This window comes from Cetorhinus maximus, chromosome 19 (assembly GCF_964194155.1).
Source record: "Cetorhinus maximus chromosome 19, sCetMax3.hap1.1, whole genome shotgun sequence".
Taxonomy (NCBI): Eukaryota; Metazoa; Chordata; class Chondrichthyes; order Lamniformes; family Cetorhinidae; genus Cetorhinus; species Cetorhinus maximus.
In genome coordinates this window covers 79,632,697-79,659,564 of record NC_135897.1, presented here as the reverse complement: position 1 = coordinate 79,659,564, position 26,868 = coordinate 79,632,697, and the positions used below count along the sequence as shown (strand labels likewise).

Genomic DNA, 26,868 nt, shown 5'->3' with positions numbered 1-26,868 from the left:
CCGGGGCAACCAGGGCATGCCGAAATATTAGGTGCCAACCTGATGAAGCTACAACGCAGCACTACATTCATGCTAAACAGTGGGAGCAGTATTCTATACACAGAGCTAAGTGATTCCACAAACAACAAATCAGATCAAAGCTCTGCAGCCCTGCCCTATCCAGTCATGAATGGTTGTGGGCAGTTAAACAACTAAGGGGAGGATGAGGCTCCACAAAAATCCCCATTCTCAATGATGGCAGCACGTGAATGCAAATAATGAGGCTTAAGCATTTGCAAGGGAAATGCTGAGTGGTTGATGATCCATCCATCTTAGATCCTCTAGAGGTGCCCATCATTACAGATGTCAGTCTTAAGACAATTTGATTTACTGCATGAGGTATCAAGAAATGGCTGAGTGCATTGGACACAGGAAAGTCTGTGGGCTCCCCAAAACATCCTGGCTGTAGTGCTAAATATTTGTGCTCCAGAACTAGCCATGCCTCTAGCCTAGAACACTGGCATCAACACACAAAATTGAAAGTTGTCCAGGTATTCAATGTTCACAGAAAGCAGGAAAATTCCAATGCGGCTAATTCCCACCCCTTCAGTTTCAATCTTTAGCAAAGCGATAAAAGGTGTTGTCAACAGTGCTATCAAGTGGCACTTACTCACCAATAGTCTGCTTACCAGTGCTCAGTTTGGGTACCAACAGGACCACTCAGTTTGTGACCTCATTACAGGCTAGGTCCAAACATGGACTAAAGAGCTAAATTCCAGAGTGAAGTGAGAGAGCGACTGGCATCAAGGAGCTCTAGCAAAATTGAACTCAATGGGAATTGGGGGGGGGGGGAACTCTCTACTGGTTAGAGTCATACCTAGCATAAAGGAAGATCATTGTGATTGTTGAAGGTCAATCATCTCAGCCTCAGACATCGTTGCGGGAGTTCCTTAGGTCAATGTCTTAGGCCCAATCATCTTCAGCTATTTCATCACTGACCTTCCCTCCACCATAAGATCAGAAGTGGGGAAGTCTGCTGTTGATTGCGCAGTGTTCAATTCCATTCCTTATCCTCAGATACTGAAGCAGACCATGCCCACATACAACAAGACCTGGACAACATTCAGGCTTGGGTTGATTATTGCCAAGTAAAGTTCACGGCACACAAGTGCTAGGCAACGACCATCTCCAACAAGAAAGAAGCTAACTACCTTCCCTTGAAATTCAATGGCATTGTATTCACTGAATCTCCCACAATCAACATTCTGGTAGTTACCACTGATCAGAAACTTTACTGGTCCAGCTATATAAATACTGTGGGTAAAAGAGCAGGTCAGAGTCTGGGTATTCTGTAGTGAGTGCCTCACTTCCTGACTCCCCAGGGCCTGTTGACCATCTACAAGGCACAAGTCAGGAGTGTGATTGAATATTCCCCATCTGCCTGGATGAGTGCAGGTCCATCAACACTTAAGAAGCTTGACACCGTCCAGGAGAAAGCAGCTCGCTTGATTGATAACCCATCCACCACCTTAACACCCCCCTCCATCTACAAGATGCACTGCAGCAGCTCGCCCAGACTCCTTCGACTGCATCTTGCAAACCCATGAGCCCTACCATCTTAAGGAACAAGGGCAGCAGGCACATGGGAACAGCACCACTTCCAACTTCCGCTCCAAGACGTACATCATCCTCATTTGGAAATATATCGCTGTTCATTCATCATCGCTGGGTCAAAATCTTGAAACTCCCTCCGTAACAGAACTGTAGGTGTACCTACACCTGATGGGCAGCAGCAGTTCAAGAAGGCGGCTCACACCACCTTCTCAAGGGCAAATAGGGATGGACATTAAATGCTGGCCAAGCCAGCAACATGCACATCCCATGAATGAGTAAAAAAAAATCATATTATCATGTTATGATTTTTCACAATATTTAAGTGTTATTGTTGTGAAATGTACAAGGAAGTTCGGGTGTGGTATGCAAGTGTTACAGTGAATTGTATGTGCAGGAGTGTACAGTAAGGGCTATATAGTGAAAAGTGTGTTGTACATCAACAGACCGTCGCTGTAACTACGTCAGGTTACACACAAAAGATAACCCTTTATAAAACCATCTTGCTTGGATATTGTGCTGGCCAAACTAGGAACTTTGACAGAAAGCAAAATATGTGCTTTTCCATACAATGATTTTATGTCACAAGGAGCAGCCACATGGGAAGCAACACATCACCAGCTGCTTGGACATGGATTTGTACCACAACTTGCACTGCAGTGCCCTTCTGTTCTCAGCTAGCCTGTCATGGAGAGGCGCTGTGCAGATCTGAGGCACTCAGTTCTTCACAGGGAGGGAGGGTTAGAGGTGGGGGTGGGGGGGGGGGGGGTAGGGGGGGGGGGGGGGCGGTGGGGAGGAGTAGGGGAGCACGGTACGGGGGAGGGGGAGAAGTCAGCAGACACCTCCCAGCAGCTGACAGCACAGCAGCATTGCCAGAGGCTGGCAGCAGGTCACCAGGACCACCCTCTCAGGTGGAGAATTGGTTCTTAGGAAAAAGGAATTTCGTTTTGAATGGGGGTGATGATGGGGGGGGGGAAGAGGAGAGAAAGAAATATCTACATTTGAATGCATGCTTGTAAAATGGTTGATTCATAAAAAAAACTGCCACAAAAATCATTGGTTGTGAAACTAGCTGTTTTGAAAAGAAAAGACTTCCTGATATTTGCGTCAGGTGCGACAAACATTAATTTTTAAACAGAAATGAGAGGGAGCAATTTGTAAGATTGTTGCATGGCTACATTTAAGGCTGTACTTCAGCTGAAATGAATGCTTGCATAAAGAATGGCTAACTTTTCACAGCAGCGCCTAAATAAAAGACAAAGATGAAATGCCTCGCTGCCGAAAGCGGGGTGAAATTAAACTGCCAGTTTGACCCAGTAACCAAGTGTGCCTCTTGAAACATTGATGTGAATTGAAAATAAAATAACTGTGCTTGACAGATATAATAGTTTAAGTGATTTCAAATTAACCACATCCCACTGACCATAAGTGAAGAATGTGTTCATTCTTGTGCAGTGAAACAGACTCGAGGGAGTCATACAGAGTGCAGTAAGTAAAACCAGTGTGTAATAACTGATGCTGGAGCAAAGAAAATGACATTTATTTAATGATTCTTAAACAAATACATAAATATATCAGGAACAGGAATATATTACCAGCCCACAGTTTATAGACTAAGAAGCCTGTCAGGTTGATGCAGCGAAAGCTTTCCAGTCATGGCGTACTTTATGGGCTGTTACCTCATTTTATGTGACAATAATGCTATGTCCCTCTTCAAAACTGGTGCAGTTGCACCCTATGTATTTATGTGCGGCTTTTTTAAAAAAATGAAAATGCCCCTTCTTCTTTCGCTGAGCCGTTTTCATGTCTGAATTGTTGTGTCCATTGGAAAGGGTGAAGCCCCCCCACCTTTAAAAATAGCCATCCAGATCATTTGGTGCGGACTAGGGTGCACTTTATACTTGCACAAAAACACTGTGACTATTACTTTATTACCACCCCCCCCCCACCCCCCACCCACCTACCACCACCCCACCGCATGAACTAGGAGGGGTTGTAAGTATTTCTTTTTTGTTCATGCATAGGATGTGAACATCATTTTAAGGCCAGCATTTATTGCCCTTCTTTGCCATTTTAAAGTGATGTGTAGAGGCAGTGGGAATTCAGAAATGCTGGAAATGGTCAATTCTTGACCAAACAGCACAGCCCACCGTCAATGACATTGTTTAAATCTTTTTAAGTCGGGTCACCTGTTGAATATTTTCTCACATAGAATGTGTTTCTAGATGATATGTTTCAGGGAACCAATGAAAAAGGCTTGCAGTCATAGAGAATGCTGCACTGTATGTTTGCAACAATTTCACACGAGTCCAAACAAACGCTATTAGGAGGTAAGTGGTGGAGCTGGGTTGCAGATCACTCAGGGAGTCCGAGTTGCTGTGGAAACATGCCCCTTTTACACACATGTTGTCGTCTGGAGCTACTGATAGTGATGGTAGAAGCTCCAACTTCCTTTCCATTACCTGACTGACCAGGAATCTCTCCCACTTTTAACCACCTCCTACTGGCATGCTGGAAGGATTTGCAGGTTGATAATCAACCTGTTTGGCCATGTTACGAACGCACTTTCCTTGGCCATCGAGCCCTGAGGTAGGACTCAAAACCAGAGCTTCTGACTCAGAGGCAGAGAGGGACGCTACCCACTGTGCCACAAGACCTCCCGGAAGGTAAGTAGCCGTTCATAATAATATATCTCTGTATTGCTCATCCCCACACTGAAACAAAGAGCTCTAATTTTGTACAATGCTGGCATTTGTGCTCTGAAAGCTTCAATAGAAAGCCAAGTACTGACCTGGTCACAGAAATAAAGTACAATAATGAGGAACTAACGCAAGATAGTTTGAATGCTGGAAATCGGAAATAAAAATAGTAACATGCTGAAAGGTCATCAACGTGAAACATTAATCCGAGAATAATAAGGCGTGTGTGTGTATATATTGTTAGTCTTAAAGGAGTGACTAATAGAGAATATTAGACAGGAGCAATTTAATATACACATTGGGTGGAATTTTCCATGCCCTTTGGCATTAGGCACATGGCGGGCGTGAACAGAGAATATGGCAGCAAGCCCGAAAATTGAAACCAGTTTGTGATTGTCTGCTCTGCCCATCAGTCGCGGGCCACATTTCCCACCGCTGCACGTTGGGAACTTCATTTTAATACTCCTGCATATCATTATTAGTCTTGCTCGCTGGAATCATCCTCCCACGTCAAATTTACCACCCACATCGACGGGAAAACAAGTCAGTGCAGAACACCTCTTGACAAGTGTGACGTGCAGATGTCAGGACTTACCGTCAGGGCCTTGCTCACATCGCGAACATCCGAGGGGCAGAAGATGCTGGAGTCCGACAACAACCGGGCCCTGGAGGAACGTCCATCACATGCTGAGTGGGTTCTCATGGACATGGCTCCGCCGCGAAGCAGCTGACTGAGGGTAGAAAGTCCCCGTTGAGGGTCTGCTGCAGGACATCAGTGTCTTGGCCATGGTCTGCTATGGATGATCATTAAGGATGTGGATAGGCAAGTGCAGGTTTGACTGGGAGAGGAAGGTCTAGGTTTGACTGCGAGAGGAAGGTGTGCCGGGGGGGCGTTGAGATTAGAAGGGTAGGGAATGATGGTGTAGGGGTGGGGGTGGTGAGGTTGGGAGGGCGGGAATGACAGTGTCAGGGGTGTGAGATTGGGAGGGGAGACCAATGGTGTCAGAGGGTTGAGGTTGGGGGGGAGGGAGTAGAGGGTGGAGGAGGGTGTAATGGGGGCAAAAATGGCATCTGGGGAGGTAGGTGTAAGGGGGGAGGAAGGTAGGAGTAAGGGAAGGAGTTCAGAGTGGGGAAGGACGTCGGTTGGAGGAAGGAGGTCGTAGGGGGGAAGGAGTTCGCAGGAGGGAAGGAGTCCGGGGGGAGGAAGGATTCCGGGGGGAGGAAGGAGTTCGTAGGGCGGAAGGAGTTCGCAGGAGGGAAGGAGTCCGGGGGGAGGAAGGAGTCCGGGGGGAGGAAGGAGTTCGTAGGGGGGAGGGAGTTTGCAGGAGGGAAGGAGTCCCGGGGGAGGAAGGAGTAAGGGGGGGGGAATATCCAGGTGAATGTGCAAGGGAGAATCTGTGGAGTCGATGACTGTCTCCTGGGGACCGAAATGAGGATGGGTGTGGTAGAAGGGAATGGTGAGAATGAGAGAGAGCAGAGTGAACCATTAAGGTGGGAGTGTGAGGATGCGACGGTGGTGGTAGAAGGGACAGCGAGGCTGATTGATGGGGTCTCGGACGCAGACATGGACCCTGGGTGTGGGAAGGAAGAGGTTGGGGAGGTCAATCATAGGCTGGCTGTGTGCAGCTGAACTGCTAGTAGGCTGAGGGGGAGGGGGGATGGGGAGGGGGGCAGGGTGGTGCTGGTGCAGGGGGAGGACTTGCAAAGCCTGTAAATGAAGCTGAAAGTCACTATTACACATTATTCAGTGGAAGTGAACATGTTTTCAGATAATAAAGTGACAAAATGTATTAACCCAGTGATCAGAAATTCTTAACTTTTCTAGGCCTAACGCTTCTAGGTGCTGCCCTGACATCCGCAGCAGAGATGGAGACAGCCTGTGCAATGGTTGACTCTGTTGCAGCTGATGACTTTGGCATGTGTCCTCTGGAGAGCCAAGGCTTTGAGGACCTCAGCTTGCTTTGGCTGTCCTCCTGCGGGTCAGTTGCTCCCACTGCGGTGACAGGGGATGAGGTTGAGGGGGGGTCACAGACAAATGGGACTCAGAGGGAGAGCCTCGGGGATTCCTGAGTGGGTGACCCATGGGTGTCCAACTGCCACTCCCCCACCCTTTGGGTGCCCGAGGGCCCTGGCCTGACTCCTTGAGGGGAAGGAGCATTTAGAGGGATGTCAAAGTGCCGTTTCCCTCTTGCTTTGCCACTGCAGGAACTCACCCATGGCTACCACGAGGGAGTGCAGGTCTGCATGCATCTCCGTGTTCTGCTGGACCAGGGTCTCCATGGCCTCCCCCATCCTCCCCATGTAGACCTCCATATGCACACGTGGGCACCACTTAATCAGAGAACAGGTGGACGCATTCCTCTGAATTACATGCCACTCTGCTGTGGGCTTCTAACAGCTCTGCATGGTGTTCCCCCACCTTCTCATGAGTTGGAAGACTGAACCCAGAGGCTTGTCATCTGACTCGGACCTCACAGATGCCTCTTCCCCAGCAGTCCTCCGAGTGTTAGGGCGCTTGGCTGAACCTGCCTCCTCCTGCTATGGACACATGTCCGTGCAGTGACCACTAGATTGTGAACCCAAGCCTGCTCTAGATCTAGGCCCCATCGAGATGTGTGTCTCTGCGCTGGTGGAGGGTGTGGGTAAGCGCTGTGATGGGTCTTCCAGGCTGCCTATTTCCAGCTCTTCAATGGAGGAGGTGTCCTCTTGGCTGGAGGTGAGGACCTGGATGGACCTGAGGGACTGGCTGGCTGAGGGTGTTGGTCGCTTGGCAGAGCTCCCTGTGAACCAAAGTAGAGATGATTAGTGTATGGCAGCAGAGTCAAAAGCAGGAGAGAGACCACTCACAATTGAATTGAGAGAGGGATGATGTGGTGCAGGATCCTCACATGGGTGTTCTCCACCGACCTCACCATCGCCGCAGGCACGGTCCACGTCCTCACCTGTCAGTGTGATGGCACACTCCTCAAAGCGACTGAGGGGTCTAATGTGGGCCCTCCACCCCCAGTCTGGGACCTCATCCTGCTGCTGGGAGCCAGCTTTTCCTGCATGAAAACAGATGGAGAGAGTGTGAACTACCCTGGCGGAATGGAGGAAATCATTCATCCTCTTTCGGCATTGGGTAACTGTCCTCTTCTGCAGGGCGTTGGCGCTGACCACTGCTGCCACCGCCTCCCATGCTGGATTGGTGACCTTGCTTGCTGACCTTCACCCAGAGTGGGGGTAGAGGGCATCATGGCCTTCCGCTGCATCCATTAGGCACATGAGGGAGGCGTCGGTAAATCTGGGGCCAGTACTTTTCCTCCCTTTAGTAGCCATCAATTCGCAGCAGCTTCCTATCCCTTGAAGTATGCTTGTTCTTTGCAGGAGCAGCCTTGAAATATGGTGCCTGGTTTACTGAAGGCCTAATGTGATGGTGGGGTGGGGCGAATGAGAGGATGCCCTGCCAGCGACCCAGCACGTTTCCCGGGAATGCAAGGTTAATGAGGCGGGATCGGGACGATACAGCGTGAAAAGCTGCCATTGTAGCCAGTGGGTAAAACGTCCTTTTTCTTGCCCACTACCAGACTTAGTGCCAATCTGGGACGATTCCACCCAGTGAATTAATATTCCAAATAAAAGCAGGCACTTCACTTCATTGCGAAATGCTTGTGCTTCTTCCCTAACCTTTTACTTTATCTTACTTTTTTATTCTACTTCCTCTTTCTTAAAATATTTTTGCACTCTTGCAGACTACACATTATTCTTGCGGATGTAAAGTTGACTCTGTCTCAGCTGAAGGTTGCTCCAGTTAGGCAATTCTATCATTATCCAGGAGGAGGTGCTGTTCAAGCAGTAGGAGCATGACACTATCCAGGTGGGAATAGGCCGAGTTTTTAATGCAATAATGAAATGGAACTAACAGAAATATACACAAATTATGTAGTGCCAGCTGCAAGTGATGTTTCATCTTTTACACTGTATTCATTGCACACATTATATTCTCAAGGTAATACACAAGATAAACAGACTGCGTGATAAAATGTTTCAAGCATTATCTTCCATCGTTTGATGTTACAGTTATAAAGCAAAGTTTATGCCAATGTGAAAACATTCTCCCTGTCACATGGAGAGGAAGAGGTTGGAAAAGTTCAACTTCTGCCCAAAACAAGGCTGCTCTGCCTACCTGTTCTTGCAGACTGAATTTGATTTTAGGAAAATAGGAACATAGGGAATAGGAACAAGAGAATTCCATTCGGCCCATCGAGCCTGCACCCCCATTTAACTAGATCATGGCTGATCTTCCACCTCAATGCCATTTTCCCGCACTATCTCCATATCCCTTAAGATCTTCAATATCTACAAATCTGTCCATCTCTGTACTGAACATACTCAATGACTGATCCTCCACAGCCTCCCTAAATATAGGATTCCAAACATTCACCACCCTCTGAGTGAAGAAATTGGGCCTCATTACCATGCTACCAATCAGCTGCAGGCAACAAGCATGCAGCAAGGTAAGTCCAGGGCAGTGCGGAGGTTGGGGAGTGGGGTGGGGCTGGGGGTGGGGAGGTGGGGAGGGTGGGTGTGGAGGTGCGGGGTAGATGGTGTTAGTTGCGGACAGGAAGGTGGGGAATCAGGATGACAACAGCCCAACTTATTCTTGTGAAGCCCACAGGAGGACTTGTACTTCCTCCTCTTTGATAAATATAATTTTTCACTTGCCTTTCAGGGGTTTCCTCCTTTTCATCGCCTGGTGTGAGTAGTTGGAGCCTGCATGGGCCACACTCCAGCCATTTGTACCCGAATTTTGCAATCAGGGTCCTACAACCAGCACAGGATTCCAAAACATAAGCAGTTGCATGTTTGTTTCAGGTAGGCAGGCTAATTGCCCATCTGAATGCAGCATCATTCAGGCCTTCGACATTAAGTGGGGCAGCCAAGGTGTCACATTTACCCCCACCTTCCCTCGCAATGTTCAGCTGCTGATGCAAAACGGGCAGCCCCAGTTGAATTTCTCGCCTCAGGTGTGAAATCTTACTGCAACAGAGGCTGCAGTAACTTGCGAATGGTTTGGGAATGTTTCCAACAAACGAAGACCACCTGGAAAATGCAGGCTCACCTGCTTGTCACCCTGAAGGCACTCATCACCTTTCCGATGCCCATCCTGGTGCCTAACAAGCACATTATCTGATGTTCAGCTACCAACTTACCTGGTACTTGCCTGGCAATTTGCCTAGTTACATCTGGTACACATCTCTACCGGCTCTACCTTCATGCTGGCCTAAACCACCCTCAGTGCTCTTCTTGTACTTTCTTAGTAATTGCTTGGGACTTTACTTGGTGCTCACATCATATCCTACCTGGCTCATCTGACATTTAAACTCACGACCACTTACCAACTTAGTTTCTCTCATGTGGCTTCTATCTTGAGTCACGCTAGTAAGATGATCAATACATGAAATGCGCAAGCCACCAAAGTCGCTCACACTCTTGTGGATTATAGAATCAGGGACGCTATCCCCACAGTAAATGGATATATAAATAATTAATTTCCCCACAACCTTTGCGCCTCCCCTTCCCCAATTAACCATCATAAATTATTACATAAAATCACACTTTTTGACCTGTCATCTTCTGACTGCTAAGTTAAATTGAACTAATGCTAAAAAAATTCAATTCATTTTTCATCTCTGTTCCATTTCATCAATTAATAAATAAACCAAATTCCACTGCCCTCCCCTCCTGTGGTTCAAACCACCAATGATTATAATCTTTCTCTCCCTCTTTACACAGTAACTCATATATTAAAGGAAAAAAAATCACTTGCCAACATTTCTTTGAACAATTAATGTAGGTTTTATTACTGTCTGTCCTCTGTTTCTACTTTTTTTAATTCATTCTCAGGATGTGGGCTTCGCTGGCTGGGCCAGCATTTATTGCCCATCCCTAGTTGCCCTTGAGAATGTGGCGGTGAGCTGCCTTCTTGAACCGCTGCAGTCTTTGTGGTATAGGTACACCCACAGTGCAGTTAGGAAGGGAGTTCCAGGATTTTGACCCAGCGGCAGTGAAAGAACGGCGATATATTTCCAAGCCAGGATGGTGAGTGACTTGGAGGGGAACTTCCAGGTGGCGGTGTTCCCTTCTATCTGCTGCCCTTGTCTTTCATGATAGTAGTGATCATGGGTTTGGAAGGTGCTGTCTAAGGAGCCTTGGTAAATTCCTGCAGTGCATCTTATAGATGGTACACACTGCCGCTACTATGTGTTGGTGGTGGAGGGAGTGAATGTTTGTGTATGTGGTCTCAATCAGGTGTCCAACTTCTTCAGGTTAAAGGAGCTGCATTCATCCAGGCAAGCGGGGAGTATTCCATCACACTCCTGACTTATGACTTGTAGATGGTGGACAGGCTTTGAGGAGTCAGGAGGTGAGTTACTCGTTGCAGGATTCCTGGCCTCTGACCTGCTCTTGCAGCCACAGTGTTTATATGGCTAGTCCAGTTCAGTTTCTAGTCAATGGTAACTCCCAGGATGTTGATAGTGGGGAACTCAGTGATGGTAATGCCATTGAACATCAAGGGGCGATAGTTGGATTCTCTCTTGTTGGAGATGGTCATTGCCTGACACTTGTGTGGCACAAATGTTACTTGCCACTTGTCAGCCCAAGCCTGGATATTGTCCAGGTCTTGCTGCATTTGGACATGGACTGCTTCAGTATCTGAGGAGTCGCGAATGGTGCTGAACATTGTGCAATCATCAGCGAACATCCCCACTTCTAATCTTATAATGGAAGGAAGATCATTGTTGAAGCAGCTGAAGATGGTTGGGCCTAGGGCACTACCCTGAGGAATTCCTGCAATGATGTCCTGGAGCTGAGATGTCTGACCTCCAACAACCACAACCATCTTCCTTTGTGCTAGATATGACTCCAACCAGCAGAGTTTTCCCCCTGATTCCCATTGACTCCAGTTTTGTTGTGGCTCCTTGATTCCACACTCGGTCAAATGCTGCCTTGATGTCAAGGACAGTCATTCTCACCTCACCTTGGGAGTTCAGCTCTTTTATCCATGTTTGAACCAAGGCTGTAATGAGGTCAGGAGCTGAGTGGCCCTGGCGGAACCAAAACATGCATCAATGAACAGGTTATTGCTAAGCAAGTGCCGCTTGATGACCCCTTCCATTACTTTACTGATGATGGAGAGTAGGTTGATGGGGTGGTAATTGGCTGGGTTGGATTTGTCCTGCTTTTTGTGTACAGGACGTACCTGGGCAATTTTCCAACATAGCTGCGTAGATGCCAGTGTTGTAGCTGTACTGGAACAGGGGCGCGGCAAGTTCTGGAGTGCAAGTCTTCAGTACTATTGCCGGAATGTTGTCAGGGCCCATAGCCTTTGCAGTATCCAGTGCCTTCAGCCATTTCTTGATATCATGTGGAGTGAATCGAATTACTGCTTGATGATTCCTGTTTTAGGTTCATTGTCTTGTTTCTATCCTTCAAATTGCCCAATCTATTTAACAAACTGTCCTTCTTGCTCTCACACCCCATTTCCAGAATGTGATCATACAACTTGTCGCTCCTGTGTTGAGAGTCACACACAGCTCCACCCATCCTCCTGCAGCTCCCTTGTCTTATACAGTCTCACTATATTAGGCTTCTAATAAGCTTTCATACCTGTTACTTTCAACTGAATCTAGTTGGATTCCTAAAGAAAAGAAAGACTTATATTTATATAGTGGCTTTCATGACCTCAATGCCCCCCAAAGCATTTTACAGCCAGCAAAGCACTTTTGAACTGTAGTTGCTGTTGCAAAATTGGAAACGCAGCAACCAATTTGTGTACAACAAGGTCCCACAAAATGTCCGCATAATCTGTTTTGTTAGTGATATTGCTTAAGTGAACAATAATGGCCGGGACACATCTTCTTTGAACGCCTCAGAGTGCAGAATCAATTTAACCTGCTACAAGAACGCACCAAGATTAATCAGAGAGAATTTCCTGAGATCCAGTAACATCACAAATCCCACCTCACTGAAGACCAGAAAGTCTTGCTGAACATCTCCATCTGCATCTGGCACACACTGTCTTTATAAAAATAATGGCCTGGATTTTGCAGTCAGCGGCAATGTGATAGCACTTGCTTTTGACCTCGAAAAAAGTTGCCAAAAAGATCTAGCAATCTCTGAGACTTAGATTTCACATCTCCTGTCATTAATTTCAATCTCACAGAGTTTTAGGGAATATCTGGCATCCAGCAACAGGGATGTCATCAAGCAGGCCAAGAGAGCCTGTCACACTGAAGAATTCTCAGATGGCAAACCAGGAAGTGAAAAAAGTAACTAGTTATTCTTCCCTTTTTAATCATTTTACAGGAAGTGAAATAAATTTTTGGGCATACACATGGCATTAAGGTAGAAGATGAAATATCATAAACACATTTTTAAAAAATTATAGATTTTATCATAATGGAGAAATTTGGAATTCCACAAATATAAAACTTGTTTTTCAGGGCTAGAGAGGTTGTTCATCAATAATTATGACTTAGTAAGTTGTTAAAACCCAGGTACACCTATTCAACAAGGCATAACTTTTCCAAAGGTTTTTATAATGAGACTAAAAGCATAAAAAGCAAAAGTTCATGTCAATTCAGGTGATTTCTAAGATTTAATTCCATGTGGACTTCAATAGCTTACCCTGTGGAGGAGGAGGAGGAGGAGGGAATCAGTAACAGCAGCTTCTGGATTTTGGCCTTAGCAAATACTGGCGTCCGTACAAGTTATCGGTTTCACTGAGTAATGATGGCAATCGCTAACAGTCCCTCTCTTTCTCTATCAAAAAACGTAAAATCAATAAATCAACAGTAGCCCAATAGTTCCTGTATTGCTGCATTTATAGCCAGCTTTCATCCAAATGCCTTCATTTACTATTATCCAATACTTGCTTTCATCTAGCCATGAATAACATCCATTTTTACATCCTTATTCACAATATTTTTTGTTGAAGAAGTCATAGACTTTAAATACATTAATATCATCAATAGTTTTTCAGAATCATTGAATCGTAATGGTGCAGGAGGCCATTCAGCCCTTCATGTCTGTACCTGATCTCCAAATGAGCAATGCACTTAGTACCACTCTTCCACCTTCTCCCTGTAACCCTGCAAATGTTTCCTTTTCAGTCAACAGTATAATTCCTTTTTGAATGTTCCAATGGAACCTGCCACCACCACACTCTCAGGCATTGCATTCCAGGCCTTAATCACCTGCTGCATGGAGTTTTTTCTCATATCGCTTTTGATTCTTTTGCCAATTACTTTACATCTATGCTCTCTGGTTCTCGATCCTTTCATGAGTGGGAACAGTTTCTCCCTATCTCCTCTGTGGACAAAGATTTTGGAAGATGTGTGCCAAAATCCTTGATTTGGGCACCAGGTGTGCGCAGTTCTATTGTCTAGCGCTGAAGATGGGAATTTAATAGTTTTGAAAGACAATGGGTGGAATATTAGGGGGGGATGGACAGCACGCCCTCCCCCATCAGAAATCACGTGGGCATGGAGTCGACAAACTCCATGCCCACCAGACGCGCAGCCATGAAGAGCTGCGGAATGGACTAATGAAGTTGGAGTGGGACTTCCGTTCCTCATTGAGGCGGAAGTCCCGCTCTCTGGAACTGACAGCTAATCTGATTAACCGGCTGCTCAATCAGTCCTGGCAGTGCCAGGAAGGTGTCAACGGCAGCTGCCGGGACTGCTGCTGAAGAGAGGAGCCCAAGACCTAGGAACCCTGGAGCAGGTAAGTCCGGGATCTTGGGCCGGGAGGGTGTGGGTACATTAGGGAGAGGGGCAGTGGGGTTGGTTTAGTAGAAGGAGCAGGTAGGAAGGGTGGGGGGGTTCAGTCTAAGGGGGGCCACCCCGCGATCGGCAAAGGGCAGCTCCTGAAAAGCAACTCCCCCTTCCTTCCCGCCCTTTAAACGCTGTATGCAAAAAATTGGGCTTCCTGCTCCCACCCTCCTGCCCATGCCAAATGTATTATGGCATGGGCAACATATTATCAGGGTCAATAGGCTTGATAACAAGCCTAATAGACCCTTAATTGGTCATTTAAATATGGCGGGCAGGCTGCCAATTTGGGTGCCAGCCCACCACCCCCCCCCCCCCCCCCACTCCCCATTATGGGGCGAGCTTGGGATTGGGTGTGAAGGTGGTAGGATGGGAGCCTACCCCATTTTATGTGCCCCCCATGGGGGACACACACACACCCGCCGGGGGCACGTAAAATTCAGCTCCATGCCTTCCATTCCTAAAGAGATGCTGGCTGAGAGTCTATTCCATATGCGCAGTGCTCTAAAAAAAGTTTCTTCTAATCTCTAGTCAGACGTAATTCTTATTAATTTTAAATATGTCAGCATCACAGTGGGAACACAAACAACACTTTTTGATTTTTGCACCTAACTTCAATATCACTTATAGAAGGTCTATTAATGTGCCTGAACATCAGCTTCAGAAGAGCACCTCCCAAATGTCATGATGCATACATGATGCCAACTCAAACAAGCTATTGACCTAGAGTTAGAGGGTGCATGTTTAAAACGAAGAAGTTTAAGTGTGACGAGAGATCAGAAGAAATATTCCCCTCCTCAAAGTAGGGGATATATGTAACAGTTCAGGCTATGTTACTCAGGCCCTTCACAGAGGAGCTGGAAAAATAAGTTGGGAATGGAATTGGAGGTTAAGGTACAAACTGAGATCAGTAAATACTCCACAGCTCATGATGGAACTCAGGGTGGGAGGAAGGCGACTAAGGTTGTCCACGTAGGGCAGCATGTCAGGATTGCAGAAAAGAGAGCAGATATAGTTTGACTAAAATTGGAAGTTAGGAAATAGGCAGAGAGCACTTTCCTTCAAAAGGTGAATTTGTTATGCATGGTCGTGTTGGTTATCGGTGACTTCAGGGGTGAACCTGATGGGTTGTTTGGCCTTTATTTATTCTATGCTTTACGTTCTTAAGTAATATTTTCAACTCTTATATTAGCTACCCTTGCAGTCACTCGGGGTGACGGTATCAACTCAACACTAATTATGGCCAGTTTTTGTGGTGTGACTCATGACCTCAATAACCTAGGGTAGACTGCTTTTACTAGTTTATTTTAGGACCCTTTACAGCTGGTAGAATGCGCCTTTCCATTCCATAACTCTGGGCTGCATTAAAACCCCATTTACAGAGCACAAAGGATAGTGTTTCATCCAAGTGCAACAGCTAGTCCTTAGATAAATGGCTGAATTTGCAAATCCCACAATCCTCGGGCCTGATTTTAGCTCACTCAAACTGCAGTTAGGCAGAGTTAAAATAGGGCCCCTTGTGTGGAGTCATCAGGAGCAGAGCATGTATGAGAGAAAAGGCTACAACACTAGGCTGAATATTGCGTGCTCCCTGCGGGCATGTTTCCCGTGCAGGAGGGGCATATAAAATGAGGTGGGCGACCATCCCACCACCTTCCCGCCCACCCCGAACTCTCCCCCAAAATACAAGGGGGGGACAGGCATTGAAATCGGCAGCTCGCCCGCCATATTTAAATGAATACTTAAGGGTCAATAGGTTTGTTATCAAGACAATTGACCCTGCTATATACTGCCCACACCATAAAACAATTGGCACGGGCAGCAGGGCGGGAGTGGGAACCCATTTTAAAATTAAATGTATAAAGGGTGGGAAGGAATTTGGGGGGGGGGTCCCTCTTCTGGGGCTGCCCTTGGTTGATCGTGTGGCAGCCCCCCCTGTCGAATCCCCCCTTCCTTCCCACTCGCTCTATCCGTTAAACCCAACCCCTCCCCCCCAGCCCCGCTACCTAACCTACCCAAACCCTGCCAGCCCAAGTCCCCGGACTTACCTGCTCCAGGGATCCATGGGCCTTGATCATCATCTTTTCCTGTAGTCCCAGCAGCTGCCACTAATGTCTTCCTGGCGCTGCTGAGACTGATGGAGCAGCCAGCCAATTGGCGTGCCAGCCGCATCCTGCCCCCAACCCCTGAATTATTTTGTCTACTGATTCTGCAATGTACTGGGAGCATGAGACCAGCATTTTTTTATATATTCCTTTACACGATGTCGGCATTGCTGGCTAGGCCAGGAATTATTGCCCATCCCTAGTTGCCTTTGAGAAGGTGGAGGTGAGGTGCCATCTTGAACCGCTGCAGTCCATGCAGTGTAGGCACACCAACAGTGCTGTTAGGGGGTTCCAGGATTTTGACCCAGTGATAGTGAAGGAATGGTGATATAGTTCCAAGTAAGGATGGTATGTGGCGATGAGGGGAACCTGCAAGTGATGGTGTTCCCATGCATTTGTTGCTCTTTTCTTGGCATAAAGTAGAGGTCATAGATTTGGAAGGTGCTGTCGAAGGAGCCCTAGTGATTTCCTACAGTGCATCTTGTGGATTGGTACTCACTGCTGCCATTGTGCATCGGTGGTGGAGGGAGTGAATGTTTATTGTAGTGGATGGGGTGCCAATCAAGCGGGCTGCTTTGTCCTGGATGGTGTTGAGCTTCTTGAGTGTTGTTGGAGCTGCACTCATCCAAGCAAATGGACAGTATTCCATCACACTCCTGACTTGTGCCTTGTAGGTGGTGGACAGTGTTTGGGGTGTCAAGAGGTGAGTTACACGCTGCAGAATTCTCAGCCTCTCACCTGTACTTGTAGCCACAGTATTTATATGGCTGGTCCAGTTCAGTTTTTGGTCTATGGTACCCCAAAGAAGGTTGATCGTGGGGGATGTAGCGATGGTAATGCCATTGAATATCAAGGGGGGATGCTTAGGTTCTCCCTTGTTGGAGATGGTCATTGCCTGGCACTTGTGTGGTGCAAATGTTACTTGTCACTTATCAGCTTGAGCCTGAATGTTGTCCAGGTATTGCCACACATGGACTGCTTCAGTATCTGAGGAGTTGTGAATGGTGCTGAACAACAATTGGCACTCCAGGGCAGCAAAGACAGCAAGCTGCCGATCAACTTTTCTATCAAGGGTTGGGGTGCAAGCAATACACCACCCCCCTGTAAAATTCACCCCAATGTTTCAGGTCAAGAAAAATTTAGTTCTGCTTCTCTCTTCACAGATGCTGCCAGACCTGTTGAGTATTTCCAGCATTTTCTGATTTTATTGCATTAGTCTAACCTGTCCAAAGAACAGATGTGTACTTTGGCAATGGTGGATGCAGAGTTGAACAGCCTGATGGTGCACACAATGCCCTTGAAGTGGTAAAGGATACAAGGGAATCCTTATCCGGGTACATTTTGCCAAAATCCTACAGAGAAGGAGCATCACAGCAGCTGTCACCTTCTTTCACAGAATCCGCTCCTAAAAAAAGAACAGGCCTCTTCCATCACCTTTAATCTTCAAAGCCAATAGAAAACATTCAAGTGCAGTGTAACCAATGTGACTTTGGACAAAGTAACTCGTTCTTTTTGGGCATAGAAAGAAGACTGAGATACAGTAGTGAGTTCTAAATCATAGTCTGGACATTTAACATTAACCTTTAGTCATTCTTCACATTGTTGCCCACAGCAATCTGTTTAATAACAACAAGAACGTTGTGCATGTATAGCACTGTGCTGAACATGATCCATCCCTTTTAGGCCTGAAAACGTAACTGATGTAAAATATTCTTGGGGAGAAACTCAACTTGTATCCAGAATGATCAGAGTGTTGGCAGAGCGATTGTTCCATGCATCAGACCGCACTCGCAGTTCGGCATCAGGCATCATTTGAAGGGAAGTGGCAAACTGTGGGCACCCCGATACAACTGGCTGGTACAGGGTCTGTTGAATTCTGGCCAGCACCAATGGTGAGGCCGCCCACAAGTAGCTCTTGGGAAGCGGAGTGAGGCAAGCTAGGGCAGCAGAATCTTGCAGTACCTTCTGTGGAATGAAGAAAAGTATTTCAGGTCCTCCACAAAAATGTAACTTCGGAAAAATTTTAAGACCGTTTCTTGGATGGCCCTCCCGCAGTTACTTTAAAGACCATAGGTTAGGCTGCTCAAGACCTGCAACAATTGTTACACTCATTGCTTTATTGCAAATGCACCAATCATACAAAAAGGATTGGTAGAACAATAATGTAGATTCTTTCTTTATACATAATGGTAACTGGGAGGCTATGTAGACTCATATGTCCTGTAGGACTGCTGCTCTGTTCTGTCTACAGAGTACATGGGATTATCCATCACATCCTGTCTTGTGGTGGATAGTGATGGACAGCAATTTAGGATATATTCCCTTAAAAGGTACAGGTACATCAAGACAACAATAACTGAGCAGAGCTTGCATGACACAAGCTCATCTGCCCATTTAGCCCTGAATTTTGCATCTCAATGACCAGAATGGAACCCTAATTCATGTAGTAAAGCAGCCTTACACCTTTTCCAGGTGGATAGGCTGCTTCCCAATTACAGACTCAATTGAACATAATCTTTTTGGGCCTTTGCATTAATGGACTTTTGAGGTGCCCTTTCCCCTCCCCCGCCACCCTCCACCCCACCGCCCAATTTCCAACATCTTACTGCTCATTTCTCAATACAAAACAAATCACCATAAGTCGAATTTCGCCATCGCTGAGTTCAATTGGAGGTAAATTGCTGTTGTGGGGGGGAAGTTTACAGATTCACAGGCATTTATAAGCTACTGGCTCCAGGTCAAAGCGGGAATTTAATGGGGGCAAGGGGTTATTTCTTTTGACATGTCCAAGTATTTTTTTTTTCTCTTCTTGGGATGTTGGCATTTATTGCCCATCCCTAACTACCCTTGAGAAACAGTGGCAGGATCTGGAGACCGGCATTTTTCAACCCCAATGCAGGTTGAACCTAGAGTGGCCAGATGTCTGGTTTTGTACTGAAAAGTCCAGCTTGTAGCCAATCTGGCTACTGTTTAGTACCTGCTGGCGTCACATCTAGTACTTTGACCCTTGGTCCTTTCACCTTAGTAAAGCACCAGCAGGGGCCTGTGCCCATCCCTTTCCTGACTGTAGCAGCATTGATGTGACAGCTATGGATGCAAAAGTCAGGTTTTATACTTTTATTCCACCCATCCCCTCATTGTCTCTCCAAATGCGCAGAATCTCAAATGTGGTGATGTGATCCTGTGTGTAATGACATCACCAAGCACACATCATGAAGGTGCCCGGTTTTGTTGGCTTCCAGCACTGGCCACCTCAGTTGAACCTCTCTCCAATTATCATCAGTTGGTCCCAGTGTCTAGTCAATATCATATCCCACAAAACCTCTCAAGTTTCCCTTTCTCTTCAGCTCAGAAGCAAGAGGAATTCCCAGAGGAATGTGCATTCTTTCAGTTTGACATCCTATGTGACTGTAACAAAGGTAAACTTTCCCTTCTCAGCCTTCCCTACCTGTCTGCAGCCTTTGACATGCTTGACCACACCGTCTTCCTCCAATGTCTCTCCAATCTCTTCCAGCTGGGTGGATCTGTTCTCACCTAGTTCCATTCTTATCTACCCAACTGTAGAAAGTACTTATAATGGTTTCTCTTCCTGATCCCACACCGCTACCTCTGGTGTCCCCCAAGGATCTATCTTTGGCCCCCTCCTATTTCTTATCCATATGCTGCTCCTGGGTGTCATCATCCGAAAACACATATATGCTGACTACACCCAGGTACATCTCACTACCACCTCTCTTGACTCCTCCACTGTTGCTAAATTATCAGACCTCTTATCTGACATCCAATTCCTCCAATTAAATACTGGGACGACTGAAGCCATTACTTTCGGTCCTGTTCCAAATTCCATTCCTTGACTACTGACTCCATTCCTCTCCCTGGAAACAGTATGAGATTAATCCAATCTATTCACAACCTTGGTGTCACATTTGATCCGAAGATCTCAAATTTGCACCATCACTGAGGCCACCTATTTCCACCTTCAGAACACCACTCAACTTGACCCATCTCAGCTCATCTGCTGCTGAAACCCTCAATCATGCCTTTGTCACCTCTAGACTTGACTATGTCAATACACCCCTGGCTGGTCTCTCTCATTCTACCCTATGTAAACTTGAGATCATCTAAAACTTTGCTGTTCCTTAACTTGCAGCAACTCCCATTCCCTGATGCTCAATGACCTACATTGGCTCCTGGTTAAGCAACGCCACAATTTTAAAATTCTTATCCTTGTTTTCAAATCCCTCCATGACTCCACCCATCCCTATCTCTGTAAGATAAAAACAAAAAGCTAAAAGCTCACCCCCCCTGACGGCATTCCGTAGGGATCGTTCCCTCCGGGACACCCTGGTCCACTCCTCCATCACCCCCTACTCCTCAACCCCCACTTATGGCACCTCCCCATGCCCACGCAGAAGATGCAACACCTGCCCCTTCACTTCCTCTCTCCTCACCGTCCAAGGGCCCAAACACTCCTTTCAAGTGAAGCAGCATTTCACTTGCATTTCCCCTAACTTAGTCTACTGCATTCGTTGCTCCCAATGCGGTCTCCTCTACATTGGAGAGACCAAACACAAACTGGGCGACCGTTTTGCGGAACACCTGCGGTCTGTCCGCAAGAAAGACCCAAACCTCCCTGTCGCTTGCCATTTTAACACTCCACCCTGTTCTCTTGCCAACATGTCTGTCCTTGGCTTGCTGCATTGTTCCAGTGAAGCCCAACGCAAACTGGAGGAACAGCACCTCATCTTCCGACTAGGCACTTTACAGCCCTCCGGGCTGAATATTGAATTCAACAACTTTAGATCTTAAACTCCCCCCCTCCCCACCCCGTTTTTTTCCCGCCCCAGCTTTTTTTTCAATAATTTATATAGATTCCTCTTTCCCCACCTATTTCCATTATTTTTAAATCTAAAACTAAAACCTTTAGTCTTTCCACCCCACCCCCACTAGAGCTGTACTTTGAATATCCTGTCTTCCATTCTTAATTAGCACTTTTCTCAGACAAAGACCACCACCTTCAACACCTCTTTGACCCTTTTGTCTGTGACATCTTTTGATTATCTGCTCATCTCCACAATCACACCACACCCTCAATGTGTCTCTTCCCCCACCCCCCCACCCCCCCAAAACCAATTTATATTTCTCCCTTCTTCTAACTATGCTCCAGTTCTGCCGAAGGGCCATGAAGGCTCGAAACGTTAACTGATTTCTTCTCCGCCGATGCTGCCAGACTTGCTGAGTTTTTCCAGGTAATTCTGTTTTTGTTTCCTATCTCTGTAATCCCTTCCAGCCCCACAATCCTCGGATTTCTGCGCTCCTCTAAGTAGGCCCTCTTGTGCACTCCTGATTATAATTGCTCCACATTGGCCTATCTTCAGTTGTTTAGGCCCCAGGCTCTGGAATTCCCTTCCTACATTTCTCTACCTCCCTACTTCACTTTCCTGCTTTAACACAATCTTTATAACCTTTGACCAAGCCTTTGGTCATCTAACCTAATATCTGCTTATGTGGTTCAATGTCATGCTTTGTTTTATAATGTTCCTATGAGGTGCCTTGGGGTGTTTTATTTAAATGCACTATATTTTTATTTTTCTTTTCCCACCTATTTCCATTATTTTTAAATGTATTTCCATGCATTGTTTTATCTCTACCTTTTAGCCTGTTTCGATCCCTTCCCCCCACCCCATCCCCACTAGGGCTATCTGTACCTTGCTCGTCCTGCTTTCTACCCTTAATGTCACCTATTAGCACATTTCTTAGCTAATATCACCACTGTCAACATCTCTTTGTCCTTTTGTCTATGCCATCTTTTGGCAATCTCCACCTATCACTGGCCCTCTATCCAGCTCTATTTGTCCCACCCCCCTTAAACCAGCTTATATTTCACCTCTCTTCTATTTTTCCTTAGTTCTGTTAAAGAGTCATACAGACTCGAAACGTTAACTGTATTCCTCTCCGCAGATGCTGTCAGACCTGCTGAGTTTTTCCGGGTATTTTTATTTTTATTTTTGATATAAATGTAAGTTGTTGTTTGTGTTCATTACGAATGGAGAAACAGCAAAAATTAGCTTAAAAGAAAAAAGATAAACCGAGAAGCAAAACAATGAAGCAAACTAACTGCAACAAAAGCAATCTGAAAAGCCCAAAATGTCACTTTCAAAACAAGTCCACAAACCCTTAAGAAAGCTCACTCTCGAAGGCCAGGAAGCGATGATGGCTTTTTGCTTCTCCGAGTGTCTTGACACTGCTTCTCCTGGACAAACCAGACATTTTACATAGAGATAAAAACAAAAAACTACTGCGGATGCTGGAAATCCAAAACAAAAACAGACTTACCTGGAAAAACTCAGCAGGTCTGGCAGCATCGGCGGAGAAGAAAAGAGTTGACGTTTCGAGTCCTCATGACCCTTCAGCAGAACTGGTTCTGCTGAAGGGTCATGAGGACTCGAAACGTCAACCCTTTTCTTCTCCGCCGATGCTGCCAGACCTGTTGAGTTTTTCCAGGTAAGTCTGTTTTTGTTTCAGACATTTTACATGGTGACCATGTTACTGGGCAAGGCAAAGTGTAGCTCATGCAGGCTTTCCTGCATTCAGAATTCATAAATCTTTTGATGCCACATCTAACAATGATGAACCAACAACGTATTTTCTCTGAAGGCAATCAAACCTCTTGTTATATCATTGCTCTTTGCATGTGACTCTCACAATGTTCAGTCTGTAAAAGGTATCTGTAGCTACTTCCTTTAGTACATGAACCATACACTCAGATACTGGTAAGCGCCATGAATCAGGTGGAGATGATTCGAATGGCGCTTATGGTTCTGTATTACTGCCAGCACCAGTCATAGTGGTGTTGAATGTTCCTTGGGAATTATCAGCTTCAGTTGGTGCCCTTGGAATCTCTGTTCCCAGAATTTTCTTTCTCCGCAGATCACTAAGTACCTGTGAATTATATAATGAACTTGCATGTTCATATAGCAATAGAATATTTGTCACATATGTACACAGTTTAGCAACCTGCAGTGCTAACGATATGTAAGTTTATGGTGAACATCATATGGTATCTACTAAGCATTATGGTTTGTTATTTGTATGTGAGCAGAAACAATCCTCGTGTTACCAACCTCAACCACATCTTCCTTCATAACGAGAAATACATTGTTCCACATTCTATTTGAGATAATGTAATTGTTGGCTTGCTCATTGAAGAATCCTGTTTAAAAAGAAAAATCTCATGCTAAAGTAAAATCGAAACACTTGCCTGCATACCTTTTAATGGGTCTTATCCTTACTATTGTAGATTATTAATATAATGGTGTCACCTGTGTAATGAAAGGGAGGGATTTTTCGGCCCCGCCCGCCGCCTGGATCGTCCAGTCCCGCCGAAAGTCGCAACTTAAATGATGGGACCCTCCTCAGATGCATACACAAGTTCCTTGAAATAATGTTTGATATTTTGCCACATTTTGTTAATACGAGAGGCTAGTTTTATTCGGCAATGTTCTTCTGTGGTAGTTGCTTGCTCCCCATCATCTCCCCCATAATCTGTTATATTTCCTCAATTGTAAATATTAAACCCTTTCAGACGAAGATGTAAGAGTGTGTATTTTTTTTCGATGAGTTCATTTCCGAAGTAAGTGGCAATTTACAGGGGCCACGATGTCATACTTCAGGGTGATTAGGGAATTCAAACCAATTATTGCAAAATGAGTTATCTATTGAAATGTTAGTAGCAAGTAACTATTCAGGGTTATGGAAATGGTTAACCAATGGTTGGGCTGTTTGTTCTTGTCTAATTCCCACACAGTTGCTGATTATCCGGAGCAGAACTTTTAGGCTAACTTGCATTTTTAAAGAACATTACTTTCACATCAGTAATATAATATGTTGTATCTTGGGATTGCTGTGCCCCATAATCTCCACCACTAAACAGAAAATTCCTGAAAACTAATCACATTAACTAAATGATTTTTATTTCTACAAGGTAACCTTTCTTTAACTCTGCTGTAGCCATAGTGCATTACAACAACTGATTTAAAAAAAAAATATTGTGATATAAATTCCATCGATATGACCACTGGGTAATTTGCATAGGACGAATACAACACAAAGCTTTTCCATCCGTCGAAAAAATGTATTTCCATAAAACAATGACCTCTAAGATTTTAATTCCCCGACATCAAACCTTTAAGACAGCAGTTTTAAATGAAGACAGATAAACTTCAAAATAGTGAAATAGTTAAATAAGGACAGCACCGAGAAACTAGGTTTAAAAATTAGGTAAGTTGATATTTAATTAAAGGGATGTATCTGAATGTTATCACATTAATAGTTACCTTCGTCATTTGTACCCTTTACGTTGTTCTTGATTACAGTCTGTGTGTAACCCCTTGGACAATCTTGAACCAGCGGGAACCTGTGCAGTCCGGCTGAGTGGATAATGATATCAGCTGCTTCTCACTGGAACAACAGGTGCTTTGGCACAAAATGCCAAGCCGCCATACTGAGTAGATGACATCAATTCATACTTTCTGAGTTTAATTATAAAGTATCTGTGCTAATCCATTAATAATGGAAAGGGTCAGAGCAGTTCATATACACAGATTACAAAAACTGTAGATCACTGTAATACCTGTCATGCAGAGAGATTATAATTCCTCTCCAACTATCATAGCAATACTCTGTGTGTATTTTACTAAAATAAACTGTAATTCCTAATTGTATTTTTTGCTATTCTGTGTAATTTATGTTTCTTTATTTTTGTTAACTTCTCACCCCTCCACTTAACAAGCCATTTTCTTTTGTTTTTCTATCCCTGTCTTGCCCTTTCATCTTCAAGTAGTGTACTCTTCCTATGCCCCCCTTACTTTGAATAAGGCTATGCTCTTAACATGATTCTTCATCTCTAATCGGTTCTAGTTTCTCTGCTCCAAGACATCATTTCACATCTGACAAAAGTTTCCACAACATGCTCTACTCAATGAGTCAGTTAAAGTGAGAAGCACAATATGTGGGTTTTCTGCATTAACAAACAGTAACAATCTTATTTTGACCTGTAGAACAATTTGAGTAATACCATTTTTTAAAAAATGCACATTTTAATCAGCTGATTTTTTTCATTATCCAAATGTGATCACTGACTTATTCATGACACCTTAAAATTCAATACTAAGAGAATTAATTTGTTACTAAAGCATGTGGTTCTGTGGCCAAATATCACTGGTGTTAACTCAGTTATTAATAAAGGCATCTTATTTGATCAATGATGTTCCACACTGTGTGTTTTGCCCGTTTGGGATTTGAGGAATTGCTTATGACTGAACTCAGCAATGTCAAAAGGGACAAGGACTGTTTTTATAGAAGAGAAAGAGTAATGCTTCTGAAATGCATTTTCACTGCAGTTTAAGACATACAGATCAGGGGAATACACGTACTTCATGATTTGTGTTGTTATTTGTTTGTGGCCAGTCCACATGTGTATCTTTCTTGGAGCGGTTTCCGATTCTCAATGTCCTCATTGCCATTGTCTTTTAACAACTTGCATAAAATATTCTGTTCACTCAGATGGATGACCTAGATGTGTCTGGTTTATCTCTGATTTTAGGACACATGCTGCCTTCTTGTGAACCACAGACATGCTTATCCTCTTTTTCTGAATGTCATAAATTTTATTATAGTTTATGCTTTCCATAAGTAATGATGCTGATCCTATGACCTAAGATTTTACAAAATGCCATCATAATATGCACTTAGGTTAAAAGAACGGTGTGTTTTAATGTGGTCTAATTGATGCTTTTTAATGTAAATAAAGTGCTGGGGTGCTTTTCTTAACATTTCGTTCCAATTTTAACAAACTATGAACTATTACCTGGTAAAGGTATAGGGATTGCTGCAGCACCATATCTGCTGTAAGTTTGTCATAATCAAACTGCCTTTAAAAGGAGAAATGAATAGAAGAGAAAGAAAAAGTGAGCTGAGGACTTATATAAAACCATACCAGATTTTCAGGACAGCCAAAATTACAAATGACAGCTAATCTGCACACAGCAAGTTCTCAAGGCTACATGAGGCCATGGAACTAGTTTGCCATTGTCCTGGCACTGCCCCAGTTAGCCATGCTGCACTGGGATCATGCCTTGATTCGGATGACATCCAGTTTCCAGGCCCAAGTATCTCAAATTGCTCCTTAATCCGTAAATTTCCGTCCCTGGCATCTTCATGGTGAAACTACAGTGAAAATGTTATGTGGTTTTAATCTTCTTCCTTTGACAAGAGCATTCAAAACTGCGCACTACTGGAACTGTCCTACCAATATTTTGTATCGTGAGTTCTTTATTCTTGTAGACTGTGCCCCTATTTATGAAACCCAAAATGCTGTAAGCCTTAGATTTTTCTGTGCAATTAGACTTCCAGAAAATTATGTATCCAAATCCCTAAGTCCCAGTATTCTTTCACACTATCATTTTTCACTATGTATACTCTCAAACTGTATTTTTACTCCCAAAATATGCTATCTTACACTTACCAACATTAAAATTACATTTTCCATCTGTTTGCCAATTCTGTTAACTTCTCTAGGTCTATTACAGTCCTCCATGCTGTTTGCCAGACAGCATATAAACCATCCACCATAAACAAAAAGATGTTTCATTTTTGTCA

The 26,868-nt window shown here is 44.9% G+C and overlaps 1 long non-coding RNA gene across 1 annotated transcript in view; it reads right to left on the bottom strand.

The window, feature by feature from the left end:
• LOC144694227 (uncharacterized) overlaps positions 1–24,630 on the bottom strand; it is a 39,374-nt gene extending 14,744 nt beyond the window's left edge. The window contains exons 1-2 of the long non-coding RNA XR_013579691.1: positions 24,546–24,630; positions 23,334–23,422 (exon numbers count right to left, since the gene is read on the bottom strand). This is a non-coding gene — a long non-coding RNA (uncharacterized LOC144694227). The remainder of the gene's footprint in view (positions 1–23,333; positions 23,423–24,545) is intronic.
• Positions 24,631–26,868: the final 2,238 nt, after the last annotated feature.